At 52.7% G+C, this 27,201-nt stretch overlaps 17 non-coding genes across 17 annotated transcripts; 8 read left to right on the top strand and 9 right to left on the bottom strand.

Moving 5' to 3' along the window:
* The first annotated feature begins 1,230 nt into the window (after nt 1-1,230).
* Nucleotides 1,231-1,301, top strand: TRNAG-GCC (transfer RNA glycine (anticodon GCC)). Its single transcript has one exon. It is a non-coding gene; the product is annotated as a tRNA-Gly (tRNA).
* Nucleotides 1,302-3,477: 2,176 nt separating this feature from the next.
* Nucleotides 3,478-3,548, top strand: TRNAG-GCC (transfer RNA glycine (anticodon GCC)). Its single transcript has one exon. It is a non-coding gene; the product is annotated as a tRNA-Gly (tRNA).
* A 2,176-nt stretch (nt 3,549-5,724) lies between these two features.
* On the top strand, nt 5,725-5,795 carry TRNAG-GCC (transfer RNA glycine (anticodon GCC)). Its single transcript has one exon. It is a non-coding gene; the product is annotated as a tRNA-Gly (tRNA).
* Nucleotides 5,796-8,112: 2,317 nt separating this feature from the next.
* Nucleotides 8,113-8,184, bottom strand: TRNAW-CCA (transfer RNA tryptophan (anticodon CCA)). Its single transcript has one exon. It is a non-coding gene; the product is annotated as a tRNA-Trp (tRNA).
* A 254-nt stretch (nt 8,185-8,438) lies between these two features.
* Nucleotides 8,439-8,512, bottom strand: TRNAN-GUU (transfer RNA asparagine (anticodon GUU)). The gene has a single exon. It is a non-coding gene; the product is annotated as a tRNA-Asn (tRNA).
* Nucleotides 8,513-12,605: 4,093 nt separating this feature from the next.
* Nucleotides 12,606-12,677, bottom strand: TRNAW-CCA (transfer RNA tryptophan (anticodon CCA)). Its single transcript has one exon. It is a non-coding gene; the product is annotated as a tRNA-Trp (tRNA).
* Nucleotides 12,678-12,931: 254 nt separating this feature from the next.
* Nucleotides 12,932-13,005, bottom strand: TRNAN-GUU (transfer RNA asparagine (anticodon GUU)). The gene has a single exon. It is a non-coding gene; the product is annotated as a tRNA-Asn (tRNA).
* A 1,705-nt stretch (nt 13,006-14,710) lies between these two features.
* Nucleotides 14,711-14,781, top strand: TRNAG-GCC (transfer RNA glycine (anticodon GCC)). The gene has a single exon. It is a non-coding gene; the product is annotated as a tRNA-Gly (tRNA).
* A 396-nt stretch (nt 14,782-15,177) lies between these two features.
* TRNAN-GUU (transfer RNA asparagine (anticodon GUU)) lies at nt 15,178-15,251 on the bottom strand. The gene has a single exon. It is a non-coding gene; the product is annotated as a tRNA-Asn (tRNA).
* A 1,706-nt stretch (nt 15,252-16,957) lies between these two features.
* On the top strand, nt 16,958-17,028 carry TRNAG-GCC (transfer RNA glycine (anticodon GCC)). The gene has a single exon. It is a non-coding gene; the product is annotated as a tRNA-Gly (tRNA).
* A 2,176-nt stretch (nt 17,029-19,204) lies between these two features.
* Nucleotides 19,205-19,275, top strand: TRNAG-GCC (transfer RNA glycine (anticodon GCC)). The gene has a single exon. It is a non-coding gene; the product is annotated as a tRNA-Gly (tRNA).
* Nucleotides 19,276-19,346: 71 nt separating this feature from the next.
* TRNAW-CCA (transfer RNA tryptophan (anticodon CCA)) lies at nt 19,347-19,418 on the bottom strand. The gene has a single exon. It is a non-coding gene; the product is annotated as a tRNA-Trp (tRNA).
* A 2,174-nt stretch (nt 19,419-21,592) lies between these two features.
* On the bottom strand, nt 21,593-21,664 carry TRNAW-CCA (transfer RNA tryptophan (anticodon CCA)). The gene has a single exon. It is a non-coding gene; the product is annotated as a tRNA-Trp (tRNA).
* A 254-nt stretch (nt 21,665-21,918) lies between these two features.
* TRNAN-GUU (transfer RNA asparagine (anticodon GUU)) lies at nt 21,919-21,992 on the bottom strand. Its single transcript has one exon. It is a non-coding gene; the product is annotated as a tRNA-Asn (tRNA).
* Nucleotides 21,993-23,698: 1,706 nt separating this feature from the next.
* TRNAG-GCC (transfer RNA glycine (anticodon GCC)) lies at nt 23,699-23,769 on the top strand. Its single transcript has one exon. It is a non-coding gene; the product is annotated as a tRNA-Gly (tRNA).
* A 2,177-nt stretch (nt 23,770-25,946) lies between these two features.
* Nucleotides 25,947-26,017, top strand: TRNAG-GCC (transfer RNA glycine (anticodon GCC)). The gene has a single exon. It is a non-coding gene; the product is annotated as a tRNA-Gly (tRNA).
* A 71-nt stretch (nt 26,018-26,088) lies between these two features.
* On the bottom strand, nt 26,089-26,160 carry TRNAW-CCA (transfer RNA tryptophan (anticodon CCA)). Its single transcript has one exon. It is a non-coding gene; the product is annotated as a tRNA-Trp (tRNA).
* Between the last annotated feature and the right edge of the window lie 1,041 nt (nt 26,161-27,201).

Genomic DNA, 27,201 nt, shown 5'->3' with positions numbered 1-27,201 from the left:
TGTGGTAGCTGTTCCCTGAGCCCATAGCCCCTGTCCCCATGTCGCCCTTTCTCCTCGTGTAACTCACCCCAGGTTCGGTGGCTCTGATACTTGCTGCTTCTGCTGCGCGATCATCCCCATGATCTGGGCCTTTGTACGAAATGTCATGTAAGATGACTTTATTCAGCACAGCGTTTGTCATTTGCTTGGTTGTCCTGTCACTGTTGGATGTTTTCTTGCGCAGACTACTGTCTAATGGTGGGAAGGCCACGAGACACGTGACTTTTCTCTTTCCTTGTTAGCATAGTTTCCTGCCACTGTCTTGTTGTGCTGCCTGCCTGTGAGACACGTGTCTTGCCCATCTCAGCTCCACTGTGGCATGTTAGATATGTCTTTGAGCAGAGTCCCGGTCCCAGAGCTGCTGCCTTCTCTGCACTCTGGCTTGTAAGACTGCAGGCAAAGGCCCTCCCTGGCCCCTCAGCCAGATAGATACATTTACCTGCAGGGCTCAGCTTTGGTGAAAGATATTGGCGAGAGAGAGGAAAGGGGACGGCCCGTGGTGCACCCCCTATTTTGCATAGAACCACAGCCTCCTGGGAGGGCAGAGACATGAGGGTTCTCAGGGAAAGCCCTCCCAGGAGTGTTGAAGGGCAGGACGTGAAACACAGCAATCCCGGAATGGCCTGGTCTAAGATGCCTGTGCAATAGGCCTGGCCCTAGGCTTCCGGGGCTCTTCCTCGGCAGAGGCCCCAGTGGTATGAGCCCGACCAGGGCTGTGCCCGACCAGGGCTGTAGGGCGCGTTGGGAGCGCGTTAGGGACGCGAAAGAGGGCGCAGGGCGCAGAACTCTGCCCGTTTCTCCCCAGGATTTTGGGGAGGACAGGGAATCTGGCCAGGTCAGTGACTAGGCTTTCCCAGAAGGAAAGTCCAGTGACAGTGGCATGTTGTGAAACACAAGATTGCTGGTGGTCTGGAGGGTGCTTTCTGTCAGCCACTTCTCCCGGGAGCAGCCAGAGAGCAGGCTGATGTCGTGCTCTGTCAAGCACAACACTGGCCCCAAACCACTGTCCTTAGCAAAAGCAGAAACATTCATAGTTTCAGTCTCCTGCATCTGATTCCTGCCATCAGCATGTGAACGTTTGGCAGTCCAAGGCTTGCCATGCAAACTTTGTTCATAGGTGTCCCATGCGAATGCATGGGCCTCATCACTACTGTCTACGGCAGGGCTCTCTGCTCAGCCTATGTAAGTGAAGCATTGGTGGTTCAGTGGTAGAATTCTCGCCTGCCACGCGGGAGGCCCGGGTTCGATTCCCGGCCAATGCAAAGCGCCCTTCTTTTGGCTTTGCTTTAGAAGTCAGAGATATAGACTTGGTGGGGAAAAAAATGTCAAAGAGTGACCCCGACGTGATTTGAACACGCAACCTTCTGATCTGGAGTCTGACGCGCTACCGTTGCGCCACGAGGTCCCTGTGCATGCAGTTCTCAGCCCCGGATCAAGAAATGCTTCTGTGCCTTTTATTGGCCCTCAGTACGCCTGTGGTTAAAGTAGAAGGCTTGGTGGCCCGTTTCCAGTCCTATTGGTGGAAATGACTAGAGGTGAAGAGATGAGAGAAGATAGAAATGTTGAGATAGAGCATGTCACGCAGGCAAAGCGAGAGCTCTAAGAGCAAAGCCAGACAGCTGTGTTTTAATTCAGGACTTGATGTAGGCAAAAGCATACGTCCCTGGGTGGGCTTGAACCACCAACCTTTCGGTTAACAGCTGAACGCGCTAACCAATTGCGCCACAGAGACCAACCACCGCAGTTAGTGTGTTAGGACTCAATATATGTTTTTACCTTTGTGCTCCTGCCTGCAGCTCTAAGGTCCTGGCATAAGACAGGTAGGCTTAGACTCCATTGTGACATGTCTTACTTCTCTTAGAAGAAGGTTCTGAGTTGCCAGGCAGCTTATCTTCTGCCGGGCACACTTTCCTTTGCAGGCTTTCAGGTTGTGAATCCAGCACTGCTTAGGTGTCCATGTCAGACATGAGCAGCTCATTGAGCCCCACTGTGTGTTTTTTGTGGAGATACAACTCTCAGACTAGAGGGAGCAGGCGGGAAGTGGGTGAGACTCACACAGGGTGGGTGGGGCAGTTAAAGGATGTTATCTAATAGTGTAATCGAGGAGTTGGGTTTTTTGTGCACTACACTTTAACCAGCGATTCTTTCTAAAAGGAAATCCCAGGGCAGTACCCGCAATGAGTGGCATCCCCACACCCGAGGTTGCATTGTGGTAGCTGTTCCCTGAGCCCATAGCCCCTGTCCCCATGTCGCCCTTTCTCCTCGTGTAACTCACCCCAGGTTCGGTGGCTCTGATACTTGCTGCTTCTGCTGCGCGATCATCCCCATGATCTGGGCCTTTGTACGAAATGTCATGTAAGATGACTTTATTCAGCACAGCGTTTGTCATTTGCTTGGTTGTCCTGTCACTGTTGGATGTTTTCTTGCGCAGACTACTGTCTAATGGTGGGAAGGCCACGAGACACGTGACTTTTCTCTTTCCTTGTTAGCATAGTTTCCTGCCACTGTCTTGTTGTGCTGCCTGCCTGTGAGACACGTGTCTTGCCCATCTCAGCTCCACTGTGGCATGTTAGATATGTCTTTGAGCAGAGTCCCGGTCCCAGAGCTGCTGCCTTCTCTGCACTCTGGCTTGTAAGACTGCAGGCAAAGGCCCTCCCTGGCCCCTCAGCCAGATAGATACATTTACCTGCAGGGCTCAGCTTTGGTGAAAGATATTGGCGAGAGAGAGGAAAGGGGACGGCCCGTGGTGCACCCCCTATTTTGCATAGAACCACAGCCTCCTGGGAGGGCAGAGACATGAGGGTTCTCAGGGAAAGCCCTCCCAGGAGTGTTGAAGGGCAGGACGTGAAACACAGCAATCCCGGAATGGCCTGGTCTAAGATGCCTGTGCAATAGGCCTGGCCCTAGGCTTCCGGGGCTCTTCCTCGGCAGAGGCCCCAGTGGTATGAGCCCGACCAGGGCTGTGCCCGACCAGGGCTGTAGGGCGCGTTGGGAGCGCGTTAGGGACGCGAAAGAGGGCGCAGGGCGCAGAACTCTGCCCGTTTCTCCCCAGGATTTTGGGGAGGACAGGGAATCTGGCCAGGTCAGTGACTAGGCTTTCCCAGAAGGAAAGTCCAGTGACAGTGGCATGTTGTGAAACACAAGATTGCTGGTGGTCTGGAGGGTGCTTTCTGTCAGCCACTTCTCCCGGGAGCAGCCAGAGAGCAGGCTGATGTCGTGCTCTGTCAAGCACAACACTGGCCCCAAACCACTGTCCTTAGCAAAAGCAGAAACATTCATAGTTTCAGTCTCCTGCATCTGATTCCTGCCATCAGCATGTGAACGTTTGGCAGTCCAAGGCTTGCCATGCAAACTTTGTTCATAGGTGTCCCATGCGAATGCATGGGCCTCATCACTACTGTCTACGGCAGGGCTCTCTGCTCAGCCTATGTAAGTGAAGCATTGGTGGTTCAGTGGTAGAATTCTCGCCTGCCACGCGGGAGGCCCGGGTTCGATTCCCGGCCAATGCAAAGCGCCCTTCTTTTGGCTTTGCTTTAGAAGTCAGAGATATAGACTTGGTGGGGAAAAAAATGTCAAAGAGTGACCCCGACGTGATTTGAACACGCAACCTTCTGATGTGGAGTCAGATGCGCTACCGTTGCGCCACGAGGTCCCTGTGCATGCAGTTCTCAGCCCCGGATCAAGAAATGCTTCTGTGCCTTTTATTGGCCCTCAGTACGCCTGTGGTTAAAGTAGAAGGCTTGGTGGCCCGTTTCCAGTCCTATTGGTGGAAATGACTAGAGGTGAAGAGATGAGAGAAGATAGAAATGTTGAGATAGAGCATGTCACGCAGGCAAAGCGAGAGCTCTAAGAGCAAAGCCAGACAGCTGTGTTTTAATTCAGGACTTGATGTAGGCAAAAGCATACGTCCCTGGGTGGGCTTGAACCACCAACCTTTCGGTTAACAGCCGAACGCACTAACCGATTGCGCCACAGAGACCAACCACCGCAGTGAGCGTGTTGGGACTCAATATATGTTTTTACCTTTGTGCTCCTGCCTGCAGCTCTAAGGTCCTGGCATAAGACAGGTAGGCTTAGACTCCATTGTGACATGTCTTACTTCTCTTAGAAGAAGGTTCTGAGTTGCCAGGCAGCTTATCTTCTGCCGGGCACACTTTCCTTTGCAGGCTTTCAGGTTGTGAATCCAGCACTGCTTAGGTGTCCATGTCAGACATGAGCAGCTCATTGAGCCCCACTGTGTGTTTTTTGTGGAGATACAACTCTCAGACTAGAGGGAGCAGGCGGGAAGTGGGTGAGACTCACACAGGGTGGGTGGGGCAGTTAAAGGATGTTATCTAATAGTGTAATCGAGGAGTTGGGTTTTTTGTGCACTACACTTTAACCAGCGATTCTTTCTAAAAGGAAATCCCAGGGCAGTACCCGCAATGAGTGGCATCCCCACACCCGAGGTTGCATTGTGGTAGCTGTTCCCTGAGCCCCTAGCCCCTGTGCCCATGTCGCCCTTTCTCCTCGTGTAACTCACCCCAGGTTCGGTGGCTCTGATACTTGCTGCTTCTGCTGCGCGATCATCCCCATGATCTGGGCCTTTGTACGAAATGTCATGTAAGATGACTTTATTCAGCACGGCGTTTGTCATTTGCTTGGTTGTCCTGTCACTGTTGGATGTTTTCTTGCGCAGACTACTGTCTAATGGTGGGAAGGCCACGAGACACGTGACTTTTCTCTTTCCTTGTTAGCATAGTTTCCTGCCACTGTCTTGTTGTGCTGCCTGCCTGTGAGACACGTATCTTGCCCATCTCAGCTCCACTGTGGCATGTTAGATATGTCTTTGAGCAGAGTCCCGGTCCCAGAGCTGCTGCCTTCTCTGCACTCTGGCTTGTAAGACTGCAGGCAAAGGCCCTCCCTGGCCCCTCAGCCAGATAGATACATTTACCTGCAGGGCTCAGCTTTGGTGAAAGATATTGGCGAGAGAGAGGAAAGGGGACGGCCCGTGGTGCACCCCCTATTTTGCATAGAACCACAGCCTCCTGGGAGGGCAGAGACATGAGGGTTCTCAGGGAAAGCCCTCCCAGGAGTGTTGAAGGGCAGGACGTGAAACACAGCAATCCCGGAATGGCCTGGTCTAAGATGCCTGTGCAATAGGCCTGGCCCTAGGCTTCCGGGGCTCTTCCTCGGCAGAGGCCCCAGTGGTATGAGCCCGACCAGGGCTGTGCCCGACCAGGGCTGTAGGGCGCGTTGGGAGCGCGTTAGGGACGCGAAAGAGGGCGCAGGGCGCAGAACTCTGCCCGTTTCTCCCCAGGATTTTGGGGAGGACAGGGAATCTGGCCAGGTCAGTGACTAGGCTTTCCCAGAAGGAAAGTCCAGTGACAGTGGCATGTTGTGAAACACAAGATTGCTGGTGGTCTGGAGGGTGCTTTCTGTCAGCCACTTCTCCCGGGAGCAGCCAGAGAGCAGGCTGATGTCGTGCTCTGTCAAGCACAACACTGGCCCCAAACCACTGTCCTTAGCAAAAGCAGAAACATTCATAGTTTCAGTCTCCTGCATCTGATTCCTGCCATCAGCATGTGAACGTTTGGCAGTCCAAGGCTTGCCATGCAAACTTTGTTCATAGGTGTCCCATGCGAATGCATGGGCCTCATCACTACTGTCTACGGCAGGGCTCTCTGCTCAGCCTATGTAAGTGAAGCATTGGTGGTTCAGTGGTAGAATTCTCGCCTGCCACGCGGGAGGCCCGGGTTCGATTCCCGGCCAATGCAAAGCGCCATTCTTTTGGCTTTGCTTTAGAAGTCAGAGATATAGACTTGGTGGGGAAAAAAATGTCAAAGAGTGACCCCGACGTGATTTGAACACGCAACCTTCTGATGTGGAGTCAGACGCGCTACCGTTGCGCCACGAGGTCCCTGTGCATGCAGTTCTCAGCCCCGGATCAAGAAATGCTTCTGTGCCTTTTATTGGCCCTCAGTACGCCTGTGGTTAAAGTAGAAGGCTTGGTGGCCCGTTTCCAGTCCTATTGGTGGAAATGACTAGAGGTGAAGAGATGAGAGAAGATAGAAATGTTGAGATAGAGCATGTCACGCAGGCAAAGCGAGAGCTCTAAGAGCAAAGCCAGACAGCTGTGTTTTAATTCAGGACTTGATGTAGGCAAAAGCATACGTCCCTGGGTGGGCTTGAACCACCAACCTTTCGGTTAACAGCCAAACGCGCTAACCGATTGCGCCACAGAGACCAACCACCACAGTGAGCGTGTTGGGACTCAATATATGTTTTTACCTTTGTGCTCCTGCCTGCAGCTCTAAGGTCCTGGCATAAGACAGGTAGGCTTAGACTCCATTGTGACATGTCTTACTTCTCTTAGAAGAAGGTTCTGAGTTGCCAGGCAGCTTATCTTCTGCCGGGCACACTTTCCTTTGTAGGCTTTCAGGTTGTGAATCCAGCACTGCTTAGGTGTCCATGTCAGACATGAGCAGCTCATTGAGCCCCACTGTGTGTTTTTTGTGGAGATACAACTCTCAGACTAGAGGGAGCAGGCGGGAAGTGGGTGAGACTCACACAGGGTGGGTGGGGCAGTTAAAGGATGTTATCTAATAGTGTAATCGAGGAGTTGGGTTTTTTGTGCACTACACTTTAACCAGCGATTCTTTCTAAAAGGAAATCCCAGGGCAGTACCCGCAATGAGTGGCATCCCCACACCCGAGGTTGCATTGTGGTAGCTGTTCCCTGAGCCCCTAGCCCCTGTCCCCATGTCGCCCTTTCTCCTCGTGTAACTCACCCCAGGTTCGGTGGCTCTGATACTTGCTGCTTCTGCTGCGCGATCATCCCCATGATCTGGGTCTTTGTACGAAATGTCATGTAAGATTACTTTATTCAGCACGGCGTTTGTCATTTGCTTGGTTGTCCTGTCACTGTTGGATGTTTTCTTGCGCAGACTACTGTCTAATGGTGGGAAGGCCACGAGACACGTGACTTTTCTCTTTCCTTGTTAGCATAGTTTCCTGCCACTGTCTTGGTGTGCTGCCAGCCTGTGAGACACGTGTCTTGCCCATCTCAGCTCCACTGTGGCATGTTAGATATGTCTTTGAGCAGAGTCCCGGTCCCAGAGCTGCTGCCTTCTCTGCACTCTGGCTTGTAAGACTGCAGGCAAAGGCCCTCCCTGGCCCCTCAGCCAGATAGATACATTTACCTGCAGGGCTCAGCTTTGGTGAAAGATATTGGCGAGAGAGAGGAAAGGGGACGGCCCGTGGTGCACCCCCTATTTTGCATAGAACCACAGCCTCCTGGGAGGGCAGAGACATGAGGGTTCTCAGGGAAAGCCCTCCCAGGAGTGTTGAAGGGCAGGACGTGAAACACAGCAATCCCGGAATGGCCTGGTCTAAGATGCCTGTGCAATAGGCCTGGCCCTAGGCTTCCGGGGCTCTTCCTCGGCAGAGGCCCCAGTGGTATGAGCCCGACCAGGGCTGTGCCCGACCAGGGCTGTAGGGCGCGTTGGGAGCGCGTTAGGGACGCGAAAGAGGGCGCAGGGCGCAGAACTCTGCCCGTTTCTCCCCAGGATTTTGGGGAGGACAGGGAATCTGGCCAGGTCAGTGACTAGGCTGTCCCAGAAGGAAAGTCCAGTGACAGTGGCATGTTGTGAAACACAAGATTGCTGGTGGTCTGGAGGGTGCTTTCTGTCAGCCACTTCTCCCGGGAGCAGCCAGAGAGCAGGCTGATGTCGTGCTCTGTCAAGCACAACACTGGCCACAAACCACTGTCCTTAGCAAAAGCAGAAACATTCATAGTTTCAGTCTCCTGCATCTGATTCCTGCCATCAGCATGTGAACGTTTGGCAGTCCAAGGCTTTCCATGCAAACTTTGTTCATAGGTGTCCCATGCGAATGCATGGGCCTCATCACTACTGTCTACGGCAGGGCTCTCTGCTCAGCCTATGTAAGTGAAGCATTGGTGGTTCAGTGGTAGAATTCTCGCCTGCCACGCGGGAGGCCCGGTTCGATTCCCGGCCAATGCAAAGTGCCCTTCTTTTGGCTTTGCTTTAGAAGTCAGAGATATAGACTTGGTGGGGAAAAAAATGTCAAAGAGTGACCCCGACGTGATTTGAACACGCAACCTTCTGATCTGGAGTCAGACGCGCTACCGTTGCGCCACGAGGTCCCTGTGCATGCAGTTCTCAGCCCCGGATCAAGAAATGCTTCTGTGCCTTTTATTGGCCCTCAGTACGCCTGTGGTTAAAGTAGAAGGCTTGGTGTCCCGTTTCCAGTCCTATTGGTGGAAATGACTAGAGGTGAAGAGATGAGAGAAGATAGAAATGTTGAGATAGAGCATGTCACGCAGGCAAAGCGAGAGCTCTAAGAGCAAAGCCAGACAGCTGTGTTTTAATTCAGGACTTGATGTAGGCAAAAAGCATACGTCCCTGGGTGGGCTTGAACCACCAACCTTTCGGTTAACAGCCGAACGCGCTAACCGATTGCGCCACAGAGACCAACCACCGCAGTGAGCGTGTTGGGACTCAATATATGTTTTTACCTTTGTGCTCCTGCCTGCAGCTCTAAGGTCCTGGCATAAGACAGGTAGGCTTAGACTCCATTGTGACATGTCTTACTTCTCTTAGAAGAAGGTTCTGAGTTGCCAGGCAGCTTATCTTCTGCCGGGCACACTTTCCTTTGCAGGCTTTCAGGTTGTGAATCCAGCACTGCTTAGGTGTCCATGTCAGACATGAGCAGCTCATTGAGCCCCACGGTGTGTTTTTTGTGGAGATACAACTCTCAGACTAGAGGGAGCAGGCGGGAAGTGGGTGAGACTCACACAGGGTGGGTGGGGCAGTTAAAGGATGTTATCTAATAGTGTAATCGAGGAGTTGGGTTTTTTGTGCACTACACTTTAACCAGCGATTCTTTCTAAAAGGAAATCCCAGGGCAGTACCCGCAATGAGTGGCATCCCCACACCCGAGGTTGCATTGTGGTAGCTGTTCCCTGAGCCCATAGCCCCTGTCCCCATGTCGCCCTTTCTCCTCGTGTAACTCACCCCAGGTTCGGTGGCTCTGATACTTGCTGCTTCTGCTGCGCGATCATCCCCATGATCTGGGCCTTTGTACGAAATGTCATGTAAGATGACTTTATTCAGCACGGCGTTTGTCATTTGCTTGGTTGTCCTGTCACTGTTGGATGTTTTCTTGCGCAGACTACTGTCTAATGGTGGGAAGGCCACGAGACACGTGACTTTTCTCTTTCCTTGTTAGCATAGTTTCCTGCCACTGTCTTGGTGTGCTGCCAGCCTGTGAGACACGTGTCTTGCCCATCTCAGCTCCACTGTGGCATGTTAGATATGTCTTTGAGCAGAGTCCCGGTCCCAGAGCTGCTGCCTTCTCTGCACTCTGGCTTGTAAGACTGCAGGCAAAGGCCCTCCCTGGCCCCTCAGCCAGATAGATACATTTACCTGCAGGGCTCAGCTTTGGTGAAAGATATTGGCGAGAGAGAGGAAAGGGGACGGCCCGTGGTGCACCCCCTATTTTGCATAGAACCACAGCCTCCTGGGAGGGCAGAGACATGAGGGTTCTCAGGGAAAGCCCTCCCAGGAGTGTTGAAGGGCAGGACGTGAAACACAGCAATCCCGGAATGGCCTGGTCTAAGATGCCTGTGCAATAGGCCTGGCCCTAGGCTTCCGGGCTCTTCCTCGGCAGAGGCCCCAGTGGTATGAGCCCGACCAGGGCTGTGCCCGACCAGGGCTGTAGGGCGCGTTGGGAGCGCGTTAGGGACGCGAAAGAGGGTGCAGGGCGCAGAACTCTGCCCGTTTCTCCACAGGATTTTGGGGAGGACAGGGAATCTGGCCAGGTCAGTGACTAGGCTTTCCCAGAAGGAAAGTCCAGTGACAGTGGCATGTTGTGAAACACAAGATTGCTGGTGGTCTGGAGGGTGCTTTCTGTCAGCCACTTCTCCCGGGAGCAGCCAGAGAGCAGGCTGATGTCGTGCTCTGTCAAGCACAACACTGGCCCCAAACCACTGTCCTTAGCAAAAGCAGAAACATTCATAGTTTCAGTCTCCTGCATCTGATTCCTGCCATCAGCATGTGAACGTTTGGCAGTCCAAGGCTTGCTATGCAAACTTTGTTCATAGGTGTCCCATGCGAATGCATGGGCCTCATCACTACTGTCTACGGCAGGGCTCTCTGCTCAGCCTATGTAAGTGAAGCATTGGTGGTTCAGTGGTAGAATTCTCGCCTGCCACGTGGGAGGCCCGGGTTCGATTCCCGGCCAATGCAAAGCGCCATTCTTTTGGCTTTGCTTTAGAAGTCAGAGATATAGACTTGGTGGGGAAAAAAATGTCAAAGAGTGACCCCGACGTGATTTGAACACGCAACCTTCTGATGTGGAGTCAGACGCGCTACCGTTGCGCCACGAGGTCCCTGTGCATGCAGTTCTCAGCCCCGGATCAAGAAATGCTTCTGTGCCTTTTATTGGCCCTCAGTACGCCTGTGGTTAAAGTAGAAGGCTTGGTGGCCCGTTTCCAGTCCTATTGGTGGAAATGACTAGAGGTGAAGAGATGAGAGAAGATAGAAATGTTGAGATAGAGCATGTCACGCAGGCAAAGCGAGAGCTCTAAGAGCAAAGCCAGACAGCTGTGTTTTAATTCAGGACTTGATGTAGGCAAAAGCATACGTCCCTGGGTGGGCTTGAACCACCAACCTTTCGGTTAACAGCCAAACGCGCTAACCGATTGCGCCACAGAGACCAACCACCACAGTGAGCGTGTTGGGACTCAATATATGTTTTTACCTTTGTGCTCCTGCCTGCAGCTCTAAGGTCCTGGCATAAGACAGGTAGGCTTAGACTCCATTGTGACATGTCTTACTTCTCTTAGAAGAAGGTTCTGAGTTGCCAGGCAGCTTATCTTCTGCCGGGCACACTTTCCTTTGTAGGCTTTCAGGTTGTGAATCCAGCACTGCTTAGGTGTCCATGTCAGACATGAGCAGCTCATTGAGCCCCACTGTGTGTTTTTTGTGGAGATACAACTCTCAGACTAGAGGGAGCAGGCGGGAAGTGGGTGAGACTCACACAGGGTGGGTGGGGCAGTTAAAGGATGTTATCTAATAGTGTAATCGAGGAGTTGGGTTTTTTGTGCACTACACTTTAACCAGCGATTCTTTCTAAAAGGAAATCCCAGGGCAGTACCCGCAATGAGTGGCATCCCCACACCCGAGGTTGCATTGTGGTAGCTGTTCCCTGAGCCCCTAGCCCCTGTCCCCATGTCGCCCTTTCTCCTCGTGTAACTCACCCCAGGTTCGGTGGCTCTGATACTTGCTGCTTCTGCTGCGCGATCATCCCCATGATCTGGGTCTTTGTACGAAATGTCATGTAAGATTACTTTATTCAGCACGGCGTTTGTCATTTGCTTGGTTGTCCTGTCACTGTTGGATGTTTTCTTGCGCAGACTACTGTCTAATGGTGGGAAGGCCACGAGACACGTGACTTTTCTCTTTCCTTGTTAGCATAGTTTCCTGCCACTGTCTTGGTGTGCTGCCAGCCTGTGAGACACGTGTCTTGCCCATCTCAGCTCCACTGTGGCATGTTAGATATGTCTTTGAGCAGAGTCCCGGTCCCAGAGCTGCTGCCTTCTCTGCACTCTGGCTTGTAAGACTGCAGGCAAAGGCCCTCCCTGGCCCCTCAGCCAGATAGATACATTTACCTGCAGGGCTCAGCTTTGGTGAAAGATATTGGCGAGAGAGAGGAAAGGGGACGGCCCGTGGTGCACCCCCTATTTTGCATAGAACCACAGCCTCCTGGGAGGGCAGAGACATGAGGGTTCTCAGGGAAAGCCCTCCCAGGAGTGTTGAAGGGCAGGACGTGAAACACAGCAATCCCGGAATGGCCTGGTCTAAGATGCCTGTGCAATAGGCCTGGCCCTAGGCTTCCGGGGCTCTTCCTCGGCAGAGGCCCCAGTGGTATGAGCCCGACCAGGGCTGTGCCCGACCAGGGCTGTAGGGCGCGTTGGGAGCGCGTTAGGGACGCGAAAGAGGGCGCAGGGCGCAGAACTCTGCCCGTTTCTCCCCAGGATTTTGGGGAGGACAGGGAATCTGGCCAGGTCAGTGACTAGGCTGTCCCAGAAGGAAAGTCCAGTGACAGTGGCATGTTGTGAAACACAAGATTGCTGGTGGTCTGGAGGGTGCTTTCTGTCAGCCACTTCTCCCGGGAGCAGCCAGAGAGCAGGCTGATGTCGTGCTCTGTCAAGCACAACACTGGCCACAAACCACTGTCCTTAGCAAAAGCAGAAACATTCATAGTTTCAGTCTCCTGCATCTGATTCCTGCCATCAGCATGTGAACGTTTGGCAGTCCAAGGCTTTCCATGCAAACTTTGTTCATAGGTGTCCCATGCGAATGCATGGGCCTCATCACTACTGTCTACGGCAGGGCTCTCTGCTCAGCCTATGTAAGTGAAGCATTGGTGGTTCAGTGGTAGAATTCTCGCCTGCCACGCGGGAGGCCCGGTTCGATTCCCGGCCAATGCAAAGTGCCCTTCTTTTGGCTTTGCTTTAGAAGTCAGAGATATAGACTTGGTGGGGAAAAAAATGTCAAAGAGTGACCCCGACGTGATTTGAACACGCAACCTTCTGATCTGGAGTCAGACGCGCTACCGTTGCGCCACGAGGTCCCTGTGCATGCAGTTCTCAGCCCCGGATCAAGAAATGCTTCTGTGCCTTTTATTGGCCCTCAGTACGCCTGTGGTTAAAGTAGAAGGCTTGGTGTCCCGTTTCCAGTTCTATTGGTGGAAATGACTAGAGGTGAAGAGATGAGAGAAGATAGAAATGTTGAGATAGAGCATGTCACGCAGGCAAAGCGAGAGCTCTAAGAGCAAAGCCAGACAGCTGTGTTTTAATTCAGGACTTGATGTAGGCAAAAAGCATACGTCCCTGGGTGGGCTTGAACCACCAACCTTTCGGTTAACAGCCGAACGCGCTAACCGATTGCGCCACAGAGACCAACCACCGCAGTGAGCGTGTTGGGACTCAATATATGTTTTTACCTTTGTGCTCCTGCCTGCAGCTCTAAGGTCCTGGCATAAGACAGGTAGGCTTAGACTCCATTGTGACATGTCTTACTTCTCTTAGAAGAAGGTTCTGAGTTGCCAGGCAGCTTATCTTCTGCCGGGCACACTTTCCTTTGTAGGCTTTCAGGTTGTGAATCCAGCACTGCTTAGGTGTCCATGTCAGACATGAGCAGCTCATTGAGCCCCACTGTGTGTTTTTTGTGGAGATACAACTCTCAGACTAGAGGGAGCAGGCGGGAAGTGGGTGAGACTCACACAGGGTGGGTGGGGCAGTTAAAGGATGTTATCTAATAGTGTAATCGAGGAGTTGGGTTTTTTGTGCACTACACTTTAACCAGCGATTCTTTCTAAAAGGAAATCCCAGGGCAGTACCCGCAATGAGTGGCATCCCCACACCCGAGGTTGCATTGTGGTAGCTGTTCCCTGAGCCCCTAGCCCCTGTCCCCATGTCGCCCTTTCTCCTCGTGTAACTCACCCCAGGTTCGGTGGCTCTGATACTTGCTGCTTCTGCTGCGCGATCATCCCCATGATCTGGGTCTTTGTACGAAATGTCATGTAAGATTACTTTATTCAGCACGGCGTTTGTCATTTGCTTGGTTGTCCTGTCACTGTTGGATGTTTTCTTGCGCAGACTACTGTCTAATGGTGGGAAGGCCACGAGACACGTGACTTTTCTCTTTCCTTGTTAGCATAGTTTCCTGCCACTGTCTTGGTGTGCTGCCAGCCTGTGAGACACGTGTCTTGCCCATCTCAGCTCCACTGTGGCATGTTAGATATGTCTTTGAGCAGAGTCCCGGTCCCAGAGCTGCTGCCTTCTCTGCACTCTGGCTTGTAAGACTGCAGGCAAAGGCCCTCCCTGGCCCCTCAGCCAGATAGATACATTTACCTGCAGGGCTCAGCTTTGGTGAAAGATATTGGCGAGAGAGAGGAAAGGGGACGGCCCGTGGTGCACCCCCTATTTTGCATAGAACCACAGCCTCCTGGGAGGGCAGAGACATGAGGGTTCTCAGGGAAAGCCCTCCCAGGAGTGTTGAAGGGCAGGACGTGAAACACAGCAATCCCGGAATGGCCTGGTCTAAGATGCCTGTGCAATAGGCCTGGCCCTAGGCTTCCGGGCTCTTCCTCGGCAGAGGCCCCAGTGGTATGAGCCCGACCAGGGCTGTGCCCGACCAGGGCTGTAGGGCGCGTTGGGAGCGCGTTAGGGACGCGAAAGAGGGTGCAGGGCGCAGAACTCTGCCCGTTTCTCCACAGGATTTTGGGGAGGACAGGGAATCTGGCCAGGTCAGTGACTAGGCTTTCCCAGAAGGAAAGTCCAGTGACAGTGGCATGTTGTGAAACACAAGATTGCTGGTGGTCTGGAGGGTGCTTTCTGTCAGCCACTTCTCCCGGGAGCAGCCAGAGAGCAGGCTGATGTCGTGCTCTGTCAAGCACAACACTGGCCCCAAACCACTGTCCTTAGCAAAAGCAGAAACAGTCATAGTTTCAGTCTCCTGCATCTGATTCCTGCCATCAGCATGTGAACGTTTGGCAGTCCAAGGCTTGCTATGCAAACTTTGTTCATAGGTGTCCCATGCGAATGCATGGGCCTCATCACTACTGTCTACGGCAGGGCTCTCTGCTCAGCCTATGTAAGTGAAGCATTGGTGGTTCAGTGGTAGAATTCTCGCCTGCCACGCGGGAGGCCCGGGTTCGATTCCCGGCCAATGCAAAGCGCCTTTCTTTTGGCTTTGCTTTAGAAGTCAGAGATATAGACTTGGTGGGGAAAAAAATGTCAAAGAGTGACCCCGACGTGATTTGAACACGCAACCTTCTGATGTGGAGTCAGACGCGCTACCGTTGCGCCACGAGGTCCCTGTGCATGCAGTTCTCAGCCCCGGATCAAGAAATGCTTCTGTGCCTTTTATTGGCCCTCAGTACGCCTGTGGTTAAAGTAGAAGGCTTGGTGGCCCGTTTCCAGTCCTATTGGTGGAAATGACTAGAGGTGAAGAGATGAGAGAAGATAGAAATGTTGAGATAGAGCATGTCACGCAGGCAAAGCGAGAGCTCTAAGAGCAAAGCCAGACAGCTGTGTTTTAATTCAGGACTTGATGTAGGCAAAAGCATACGTCCCTGGGTGGGCTTGAACCACCAACCTTTCGGTTAACAGCCGAACGCGCTAACCGATTGCGCCACAGAGACCAACCACCACAGTGAGCGTGTTGGGACTCAATATATGTTTTTACCTTTGTGCTCCTGCCTGCAGCTCTAAGGTCCTGGCATAAGACAGGTAGGCTTAGACTCCATTGTGACATGTCTTACTTCTCTTAGAAGAAGGTTCTGAGTTGCCAGGCAGCTTATCTTCTGCCGGGCACACTTTCCTTTGTAGGCTTTCAGGTTGTGAATCCAGCACTGCTTAGGTGTCCATGTCAGACATGAGCAGCTCATTGAGCCCCACTGTGTGTTTTTTGTGGAGATACAACTCTCAGACTAGAGGGAGCAGGCGGGAAGTGGGTGAGACTCACACAGGGTGGGTGGGGCAGTTAAAGGATGTTATCTAATAGTGTAATCGAGGAGTTGGGTTTTTTGTGCACTACACTTTAACCAGCGATTCTTTCTAAAAGGAAATCCCAGGGCAGTACCCGCAATGAGTGGCATCCCCACACCCGAGGTTGCATTGTGGTAGCTGTTCCCTGAGCCCCTAGCCCCTGTCCCCATGTCGCCCTTTCTCCTCGTGTAACTCACCCCAGGTTCGGTGGCTCTGATACTTGCTGCTTCTGCTGCGCGATCATCCCCATGATCTGGGTCTTTGTACGAAATGTCATGTAAGATTACTTTATTCAGCACGGCGTTTGTCATTTGCTTGGTTGTCCTGTCACTGTTGGATGTTTTCTTGCGCAGACTACTGTCTAATGGTGGGAAGGCCACGAGACACGTGACTTTTCTCTTTCCTTGTTAGCATAGTTTCCTGCCACTGTCTTGGTGTGCTGCCAGCCTGTGAGACACGTGTCTTGCCCATCTCAGCTCCACTGTGGCATGTTAGATATGTCTTTGAGCAGAGTCCCGGTCCCAGAGCTGCTGCCTTCTCTGCACTCTGGCTTGTAAGACTGCAGGCAAAGGCCCTCCCTGGCCCCTCAGCCAGATAGATACATTTACCTGCAGGGCTCAGCTTTGGTGAAAGATATTGGCGAGAGAGAGGAAAGGGGACGGCCCGTGGTGCACCCCCTATTTTGCATAGAACCATAGCCTCCTGGGAGGGCAGAGACATGAGGGTTCTCAGGGAAAGCCCTCCCAGGAGTGTTGAAGGGCAGGACGTGAAACACAGCAATCCCGGAATGGCCTGGTCTAAGATGCCTGTGCAATAGGCCTGGCCCTAGGCTTCCGGGGCTCTTCCTCGGCAGAGGCCCCAGTGGTATGAGCCCGACCAGGGCTGTGCCCGACCAGGGCTGTAGGGCGCGTTGGGAGCGCGTTAGGGACGCGAAAGAGGGCGCAGGGCGCAGAACTCTGCCCGTTTCTCCCCAGGATTTTGGGGAGGACAGGGAATCTGGCCAGGTCAGTGACTAGGCTTTCCCAGAAGGAAAGTCCAGTGACAGTGGCATGTTGTGAAACACAAGATTGCTGGTGGTCTGGAGGGTGCTTTCTGTCAGCCACTTCTCCCGGGAGCAGCCAGAGAGCAGGCTGATGTCGTGCTCTGTCAAGCACAACACTGGCCCCAAACCACTGTCCTTAGCAAAAGCAGAAACATTCATAGTTTCAGTCTCCTGCATCTGATTCCTGCCATCAGCATGTGAACGTTTGGCAGTCCAAGGCTTGCCATGCAAACTTTGTTCATAGGTGTCCCATGCGAATGCATGGGCCTCATCACTACTGTCTACGGCAGGGCTCTCTGCTCAGCCTATGTAAGTGAAGCATTGGTGGTTCAGTGGTAGAATTCTCGCCTGCCACGCGGGAGGCCCGGGTTCGATTCCCGGCCAATGCAAAGCGCCCTTCTTTTGGCTTTGCTTTAGAAGTCAGAGATATAGACTTGGTGGGGAAAAAAATGTCAAAGAGTGACCCCAACGTGATTTGAACACGCAACCTTCTGATGTGGAGTCAGACGCGCTACCGTTGCGCCACGAGGTCCCTGTGCATGCAGTTCTCAGCCCCGGATCAAGAAATGCTTCTGTGCCTTTTATTGGCCCTCAGTACGCCTGTGGTTAAAGTAGAAGGCTTGGTGGCCCGTTTCCAGTCCTATTGGTGGAAATGACTAGAGGTGAAGAGATAAGAGAAGATAGAAATGTTGAGATAGAGCATGTCACGCAGGCAAAGCGAGAGCTCTAAGAGCAAAGCCAGACAGCTGTGTTTTAATTCAGGACTTGATGTAGGCAAAAGCATACGTCCCTGGGTGGGCTTGAACCACCAACCTTTCGGTTAACAGCCGAACGCACTAACCGATTGCGCCACAGAGACCAACCACTGCAGTGAGCGTGTTGGGACTCAATATATGTTTTTACCTTTGTGCTCCTGCCTGCAGCTCTAAGGTCCTGGCATAAGACAGGTAGGCTTAGACTCCATTGTGACATGTCTTATTTCTCTTAGAAGAAGGTTCTGAGTTGCCAGGCAGCTTATCTTCTGCCGGGCACACTTTCCTTTGCAGGCTTTCAGGTTGTGAATCCAGCACTGCTTAGGTGTCCATGTCAGACATGAGCAGCTCATTGAGCCCCACTGTGTGTTTTTTGTGGAGATACAACTCTCAGACTAGAGGGAGCAGGCGGGAAGTGGGTGAGACTCACACAGGGTGGGTGGGGCAGTTAAAGGATGTTATCTAATAGTGTAATCGAGGAGTTGGGTTTTTTGTGCACTACACTTTAACCAGCGATTCTTTCTAAAAGGAAATCCCAGGGCAGTACCCGCAATGAGTGGCATCCCCACACCCGAGGTTGCATTGTGGTAGCTGTTCCCTGAGCCCCTAGCCCCTGTGCCCATGTCGCCCTTTCTCCTCGTGTAACTCACCCCAGGTTCGGTGGCTCTGATACTTGCTGCTTCTGCTGCGCGATCATCCCCATGATCTGGGCCTTTGTACGAAATGTCATGTAAGATGACTTTATTCAGCACGGCGTTTGTCATTTGCTTGGTTGTCCTGTCACTGTTGGATGTTTTCTTGCGCAGACTACTGTCTAATGGTGGGAAGGCCACGAGACACGTGACTTTTCTCTTTCCTTGTTAGCATAGTTTCCTGCCACTGTCTTGTTGTGCTGCCTGCCTGTGAGACACGTATCTTGCCCATCTCAGCTCCACTGTGGCATGTTAGATATGTCTTTGAGCAGAGTCCCGGTCCCAGAGCTGCTGCCTTCTCTGCACTCTGGCTTGTAAGACTGCAGGCAAAGGCCCTCCCTGGCCCCTCAGCCAGATAGATACATTTACCTGCAGGGCTCAGCTTTGGTGAAAGATATTGGCGAGAGAGAGGAAAGGGGACGGCCCGTGGTGCACCCCCTATTTTGCATAGAACCACAGCCTCCTGGGAGGGCAGAGACATGAGGGTTCTCAGGGAAAGCCCTCCCAGGAGTGTTGAAGGGCAGGACGTGAAACACAGCAATCCCGGAATGGCCTGGTCTAAGATGCCTGTGCAATAGGCCTGGCCCTAGGCTTCCGGGGCTCTTCCTCGGCAGAGGCCCCAGTGGTATGAGCCCGACCAGGGCTGTGCCCGACCAGGGCTGTAGGGCGCGTTGGGAGCGCGTTAGGGACGCGAAAGAGGGCGCAGGGCGCAGAACTCTGCCCGTTTCTCCCCAGGATTTTGGGGAGGACAGGGAATCTGGCCAGGTCAGTGACTAGGCTTTCCCAGAAGGAAAGTCCAGTGACAGTGGCATGTTGTGAAACACAAGATTGCTGGTGGTCTGGAGGGTGCTTTCTGTCAGCCACTTCTCCCGGGAGCAGCCAGAGAGCAGGCTGATGTCGTGCTCTGTCAAGCACAACACTGGCCCCAAACCACTGTCCTTAGCAAAAGCAGAAACATTCATAGTTTCAGTCTCCTGCATCTGATTCCTGCCATCAGCATGTGAACGTTTGGCAGTCCAAGGCTTGCCATGCAAACTTTGTTCATAGGTGTCCCATGCGAATGCATGGGCCTCATCACTACTGTCTACGGCAGGGCTCTCTGCTCAGCCTATGTAAGTGAAGCATTGGTGGTTCAGTGGTAGAATTCTCGCCTGCCACGCGGGAGGCCCGGGTTCGATTCCCGGCCAATGCAAAGCGCCCTTCTTTTGGCTTTGCTTTAGAAGTCAGAGATATAGACTTGGTGGGGAAAAAAAAGTCAAAGAGTGACCCCGACGTGATTTGAACACGCAACCTTCTGATCTGGAGTCAGACGCGCTACCGTTGCGCCACGAGGTCCCTGTGCATGCAGTTCTCAGCCCCGGATCAAGAAATGCTTCTGTGCCTTTTATTGGCCCTCAGTACGCCTGTGGTTAAAGTAGAAGGCTTGGTGGCCCGTTTCCAGTCCTATTGGTGGAAATGACTAGAGGTGAAGAGATGAGAGAAGATAGAAATGTTGAGATAGAGCATGTCACGCAGGCAAAGCGAGAGCTCTAAGAGCAAAGCCAGACAGCTGTGTTTTAATTCAGGACTTGATGTAGGCAAAAGCATACGTCCCTGGGTGGGCTTGAACCACCAACCTTTCGATTAACAGCCGAACGCACTAACCGATTGCGCCACAGAGACCAACCACCGCAGTGAGCGTGTTGGGACTCAATATATGTTTTTACCTTTGTGCTCCTGCCTGCAGCTCTAAGGTCCTGGCATAAGACAGGTAGGCTTAGACTCCATTGTGACATGTCTTACTTCTCTTAGAAGAAGGTTCTGAGTTGCCAGGCAGCTTATCTTCTGCCGGGCACACTTTCCTTTGCAGGCTTTCAGGTTGTGAATCCAGCACTGCTTAGGTGTCCATGTCAGACATGAGCAGCTCATTGAGCCCCACGGTGTGTTTTTTGTGGAGATACAACTCTCAGACTAGAGGGAGCAGGCGGGAAGTGGGTGAGACTCACACAGGGTGGGTGGGACAGTTAAAGGATGTTATCTAATAGTGTAATCGAGGAGTTGGGTTTTTTGTGCACTACACTTTAACCAGCGATTCTTTCTAAAAGGAAATCCCAGGGCAGTACCCGCAATGAGTGGCATCCCCACACCCGAGGTTGCATTGTGGTAGCTGTTCCCTGAGCCCATAGCCCCTGTCCCCATGTCGCCCTTTCTCCTCGTGTAACTCACCCCAGGTTCGGTGGCTCTGATACTTGCTGCTTCTGCTGCGCGATCATCCCCATGATCTGGGCCTTTGTACGAAATGTCATGTAAGATGACTTTATTCAGCACGGCGTTTGTCATTTGCTTGGTTGTCCTGTCACTGTTGGATGTTTTCTTGCGCAGACTACTGTCTAATGGTGGGAAGGCCACGAGACACGTGACTTTTCTCTTTCCTTGTTAGCATAGTTTCCTGCCACTGTCTTGGTGTGCTGCCAGCCTGTGAGACACGTGTCTTGCCCATCTTAGCTCCACTGTGGCATGTTAGATATGTCTTTGAGCAGAGTCCCGGTCCCAGAGCTGCTGCCTTCTCTGCACTCTGGCTTGTAAGACTGCAGGCAAAGGCCCTCCCTGGCCCCTCAGCCAGATAGATACATTTACCTGCAGGGCTCAGCTTTGGTGAAAGATATTGGCGAGAGAGAGGAAAGGGGACGGCCCGTGGTGCACCCCCTATTTTGCATAGAACCACAGCCTCCTGGGAGGGCAGAGACATGAGGGTTCTCAGGGAAAGCCCTCCCAGGAGTGTTGAAGGGCAGGACGTGAAACACAGCAATCCCGGAATGGCCTGGTCTAAGATGCCTGTGCAATAGGCCTGGCCCTAGGCTTCCGGGGCTCTTCCTCGGCAGAGGCCCCAGTGGTATGAGCCCGACCAGGGCTGTGCCCGACCAGGGCTGTAGGGCACGTTGGGAGCGCGTTAGGGACGCGAAAGAGGGCGCAGGGCGCAGAACTCTGCCCGTTTCTCCCCAGGATTTTGGGGAGGACAGGGAATCTGGCCAGGTCAGTGACTAGGCTGTCCCAGAAGGAAAGTCCAGTGACAGTGGCATGTTGTGAAACACAAGATTGCTGGTGGTCTGGAGGGTGCTTTCTGTCAGCCACTTCTCCCGGGAGCAGCCAGAGAGCAGGCTGATGTCGTGCTCTGTCAAGCACAACACTGGCCCCAAACCACTGTCCTTAGCAAAAGCAGAAACATTCATAGTTTCAGTCTCCTGCATCTGATTCCTGCCATCAGCATGTGAACGTTTGGCAGTCCAAGGCTTTCCATGCAAACTTTGTTCATAGGTGTCCCATGCGAATGCATGGGCCTCATCACTACTGTCTACGGCAGGGCTCTCTGCTCAGCCTATGTAAGTGAAGCATTGGTGGTTCAGTGGTAGAATTCTCGCCTGCCACGCGGGAGGCCCGGTTCGATTCCCGGCCAATGCAAAGTGCCCTTCTTTTGGCTTTGCTTTAGAAGTCAGAGATATAGACTTGGTGGGGAAAAAAATGTCAAAGAGTGACCCCGACGTGATTTGAACACGCAACCTTCTGATCTGGAGTCAGACGCGCTACCGTTGCGCCACGAGGTCCCTGTGCATGCAGTTCTCAGCCCCGGATCAAGAAATGCTTCTGTGCCTTTTATTGGCCCTCAGTACGCCTGTGGTTAAAGTAGAAGGCTTGGTGTCCCGTTTCCAGTCCTATTGGTGGAAATGACTAGAGGTGAAGAGATGAGAGAAGATAGAAATGTTGAGATAGAGCATGTCACGCAGGCAAAGCGAGAGCTCTAAGAGCAAAGCCAGACAGCTGTGTTTTAATTCAGGACTTGATGTAGGCAAAAAGCATACGTCCCTGGGTGGGCTTGAACCACCAACCTTTCGGTTAACAACCGAACGCGCTAACCGATTGCGCCACAGAGACCAACCACCACAGTGAGCGTGTTGGGACTCAATATATGTTTTTACCTTTGTGCTCCTGCCTGCAGCTCTAAGGTCCTGGCATAAGACAGGTAGGCTTAGACTCCATTGTGACATGTCTTACTTCTCTTAGAAGAAGGTTCTGAGTTGCCAGGCAGCTTATCTTCTGCCGGGCACACTTTCCTTTGCAGGCTTTCAGGTTGTGAATCCAGCACTGCTTAGGTGTCCATGTCAGACATGAGCAGCTCATTGAGCCCCACGGTGTGTTTTTTGTGGAGATACAACTCTCAGACTAGAGGGAGCAGACGGGAAGTGGGTGAGACTCACACAGGGTGGGTGGGGCAGTTAAAGGATGTTATCTAATAGTGTAATCGAGGAGTTGGGTTTTTTGTGCACTACACTTTAACCAGCGATTCTTTCTAAAAGGAAATCCCAGGGCAGTACCCGCAATGAGTGGCATCCCCACACCCGAGGTTGCATTGTGGTAGCTGTTCCCTGAGCCCCTAGCCCCTGTCCCCATGTCGCCCTTTCTCCTCGTGTAACTCACCCCAGGTTCGGTGGCTCTGATACTTGCTGCTTCTGCTGCGCGATCATCCCCATGATCTGGGTCTTTGTACGAAATGTCATGTAAGATTACTTTATTCAGCACGGCGTTTGTCATTTGCTTGGTTGTCCTGTCACTGTTGGATGTTTTCTTGCGCAGACTACTGTCTAATGGTGGGAAGGCCACGAGACACGTGACTTTTCTCTTTCCTTGTTAGCATAGTTTCCTGCCACTGTCTTGGTGTGCTGCCAGCCTGTGAGACACGTGTCTTGCCCATCTCAGCTCCACTGTGGCATGTTAGATATGTCTTTGAGCAGAGTCCCGGTCCCAGAGCTGCTGCCTTCTCTGCACTCTGGCTTGTAAGACTGCAGGCAAAGGCCCTCCCTGGCCCCTCAGCCAGATAGATACATTTACCTGCAGGGCTCAGCTTTGGTGAAAGATATTGGCGAGAGAGAGGAAAGGGGACGGCCCGTGGTGCACCCCCTATTTTGCATAGAACCATAGCCTCCTGGGAGGGCAGAGACATGAGGGTTCTCAGGGAAAGCCCTCCCAGGAGTGTTGAAGGGCAGGACGTGAAACACAGCAATCCCGGAATGGCCTGGTCTAAGATGCCTGTGCAATAGGCCTGGCCCTAGGCTTCCGGGGCTCTTCCTCGGCAGAGGCCCCAGTGGTATGAGCCCGACCAGGGCTGTGCCCGACCAGGGCTGTAGGGCGCGTTGGGAGCGCGTTAGGGACGCGAAAGAGGGCGCAGGGCGCAGAACTCTGCCCGTTTCTCCCCAGGATTTTGGGGAGGACAGGGAATCTGGCCAGGTCAGTGACTAGGCTGTCCCAGAAGGAAAGTCCAGTGACAGTGGCATGTTGTGAAACACAAGATTGCTGGTGGTCTGGAGGGTGCTTTCTGTCAGCCACTTCTCCCGGGAGCAGCCAGAGAGCAGGCTGATGTCGTGCTCTGTCAAGCACAACACTGGCCCCAAACCACTGTCCTTAGCAAAAGCAGAAACATTCATAGTTTCAGTCTCCTGCATCTGATTCCTGCCATCAGCATGTGAACGTTTGGCAGTCCAAGGCTTGCCATGCAAACTTTGTTCATAGGTGTCCCATGCGAATGCATGGGCCTCATCACTACTGTCTACGGCAGGGCTCTCTGCTCAGCCTATGTAAGTGAAGCATTGGTGGTTCAGTGGTAGAATTCTCGCCTGCCACGCGGGAGGCCCGGGTTCGATTCCCGGCCAATGCAAAGCGCCCTTCTTTTGGCTTTGCTTTAGAAGTCAGAGATATAGACTTGGTGGGGAAAAAAATGTCAAAGAGTGACCCCCGACGTGATTTGAACACGCAACCTTCTGATCTGGAGTCAGACGCGCTACCGTTGCGCCACGAGGTCCCTGTGCATGCAGTTCTCAGCCCCGGATCAAGAAATGCTTCTGTGCCTTTTATTGGCCCTCAGTACGCCTGTGGTTAAAGTAGAAGGCTTGGTGGCCCGTTTCCAGTCCTATTGGTGGAAATGACTAGAGGTGAAGAGATGAGAGAAGATAGAAATGTTGAGATAGAGCATGTCACGCAGGCAAAGCGAGAGCTCTAAGAGCAAAGCCAGACAGCTGTGTTTTAATTCAGGACTTGATGTAGGCAAAAGCATACGTCCCTGGGTGGGCTTGAACCACCAACCTTTCGGTTAACAGCCGAACGCACTAACCGATTGCGCCACAGAGACCAACCACCGCAGTGAGCGTGTTGGGACTCAATATATGTTTTTACCTTTGTGCTCCTGCCTGCAGCTCTAAGGTCCTGGCATAAGACAGGTAGGCTTAGACTCCATTGTGACATGTCTTACTTCTCTTAGAAGAAGGTTCTGAGTTGCCAGGCAGCTTATCTTCTGCCGGGCACACTTTCCTTTGCAGGCTTTCAGGTTGTGAATCCAGCACTGCTTAGGTGTCCATGTCAGACATGAGCAGCTCATTGAGCCCCACTGTGTGTTTTTTGTGGAGATACAACTCTCAGACTAGAGGGAGCAGGCGGGAAGTGGGTGAGACTCACACAGGGTGGGTGGGGCAGTTAAAGGATGTTATCTAATAGTGTAATCGAGGAGTTGGGTTTTTTGTGCACTACACTTTAACCAGCGATTCTTTCTAAAAGGAAATCCCAGGGCAGTACCCGCAATGAGTGGCATCCCCACACCCGAGGTTGCATTGTGGTAGCTGTTCCCTGAGCCCCTAGCCCCTGTGCCCATGTCGCCCTTTCTCCTCGTGTAACTCACCCCAGGTTCGGTGGCTCTGATACTTGCTGCTTCTGCTGCGCGATCATCCCCATGATCTGGGCCTTTGTACGAAATGTCATGTAAGATGACTTTATTCAGCACGGCGTTTGTCATTTGCTTGGTTGTCCTGTCACTGTTGGATGTTTTCTTGCGCAGACTACTGTCTAATGGTGGGAAGGCCACGAGACACGTGACTTTTCTCTTTCCTTGTTAGCATAGTTTCCTGCCACTGTCTTGTTGTGCTGCCTGCCTGTGAGACACGTATCTTGCCCATCTCAGCTCCACTGTGGCATGTTAGATATGTCTTTGAGCAGAGTCCCGGTCCCAGAGCTGCTGCCTTCTCTGCACTCTGGCTTGTAAGACTGCAGGCAAAGGCCCTCCCTGGCCCCTCAGCCAGATAGATACATTTACCTGCAGGGCTCAGCTTTGGTGAAAGATATTGGCGAGAGAGAGGAAAGGGGACGGCCCGTGGTGCACCCCCTATTTTGCATAGAACCACAGCCTCCTGGGAGGGCAGAGACATGAGGGTTCTCAGGGAAAGCCCTCCCAGGAGTGTTGAAGGGCAGGACGTGAAACACAGCAATCCCGGAATGGCCTGGTCTAAGATGCCTGTGCAATAGGCCTGGCCCTAGGCTTCCGGGGCTCTTCCTCGGCAGAGGCCCCAGTGGTATGAGCCCGACCAGGGCTGTGCCCGACCAGGGCTGTAGGGCGCGTTGGGAGCGCGTTAGGGACGCGAAAGAGGGCGCAGGGCGCAGAACTCTGCCCGTTTCTCCCCAGGATTTTGGGGAGGACAGGGAATCTGGCCAGGTCAGTGACTAGGCTTTCCCAGAAGGAAAGTCCAGTGACAGTGGCATGTTGTGAAACACAAGATTGCTGGTGGTCTGGAGGGTGCTTTCTGTCAGCCACTTCTCCCGGGAGCAGCCAGAGAGCAGGCTGATGTCGTGCTCTGTCAAGCACAACACTGGCCCCAAACCACTGTCCTTAGCAAAAGCAGAAACATTCATAGTTTCAGTCTCCTGCATCTGATTCCTGCCATCAGCATGTGAACGTTTGGCAGTCCAAGGCTTGCCATGCAAACTTTGTTCATAGGTGTCCCATGCGAATGCATGGGCCTCATCACTACTGTCTACGGCAGGGCTCTCTGCTCAGCCTATGTAAGTGAAGCATTGGTGGTTCAGTGGTAGAATTCTCGCCTGCCACGCGGGAGGCCCGGGTTCGATTCCCGGCCAATGCAAAGCGCCCTTCTTTTGGCTTTGCTTTAGAAGTCAGAGATATAGACTTGGTGGGGAAAAAAATGTCAAAGAGTGACCCCGACGTGATTTGAACACGCAACCTTCTGATCTGGAGTCAGACGCGCTACCGTTGCGCCACGAGGTCCCTGTGCATGCAGTTCTCAGCCCCGGATCAAGAAATGCTTCTGTGCCTTTTATTGGCCCTCAGTACGCCTGTGGTTAAAGTAGAAGGCTTGGTGGCCCGTTTCCAGTCCTATTGGTGGAAATGACTAGAGGTGAAGAGATGAGAGAAGATAGAAATGTTGAGATAGAGCATGTCACGCAGGCAAAGCGAGAGCTCTAAGAGCAAAGCCAGACAGCTGTGTTTTAATTCAGGACTTGATGTAGGCAAAAGCATACGTCCCTGGATGGGCTTGAACCACCAACCTTTCGGTTAACAGCCGAACGCACTAACCGATTGCGCCACAGAGACCAACCACCGCAGTGAGCGTGTTGGGACTCAATATATGTTTTTACCTTTGTGCTCCTGCCTGCAGCTCTAAGGTCCTGGCATAAGACAGGTAGGCTTAGACTCCATTGTGACATGTCTTACTTCTCTTAGAAGAAGGTTCTGAGTTGCCAGGCAGCTTATCTTCTGCCGGGCACACTTTCCTTTGCAGGCTTTCAGGTTGTGAATCCAGCACTGCTTAGGTGTCCATGTCAGACATGAGCAGCTCATTGAGCCCCACGGTGTGTTTTTTGTGGAGATACAACTCTCAGACTAGAGGGAGCAGGCGGGAAGTGGGTGAGACTCACACAGGGTGGGTGGGACAGTTAAAGGATGTTATCTAATAGTGTAATCGAGGAGTTGGGTTTTTTGTGCACTACACTTTAACCAGCGATTCTTTCTAAAAGGAAATCCCAGGGCAGTACCCGCAATGAGTGGCATCCCCACACCCGAGGTTGCATTGTGGTAGCTGTTCCCTGAGCCCATAGCCCCTGTCCCCATGTCGCCCTTTCTCCTCGTGTAACTCACCCCAGGTTCGGTGGCTCTGATACTTGCTGCTTCTGCTGCGCGATCATCCCCATGATCTGGGCCTTTGTACGAAATGTCATGTAAGATGACTTTATTCAGCACGGCGTTTGTCATTTGCTTGGTTGTCCTGTCACTGTTGGATGTTTTCTTGCGCAGACTACTGTCTAATGG

This window comes from Pleurodeles waltl, chromosome 4_1 (assembly GCF_031143425.1).
Source record: "Pleurodeles waltl isolate 20211129_DDA chromosome 4_1, aPleWal1.hap1.20221129, whole genome shotgun sequence".
NCBI classification, from domain to species: domain Eukaryota; kingdom Metazoa; phylum Chordata; class Amphibia; order Caudata; family Salamandridae; genus Pleurodeles; species Pleurodeles waltl.
The sequence above is the reverse complement of the archived record's forward strand: the minus strand, read 5'-3'. Positions and strand labels throughout refer to the sequence as shown.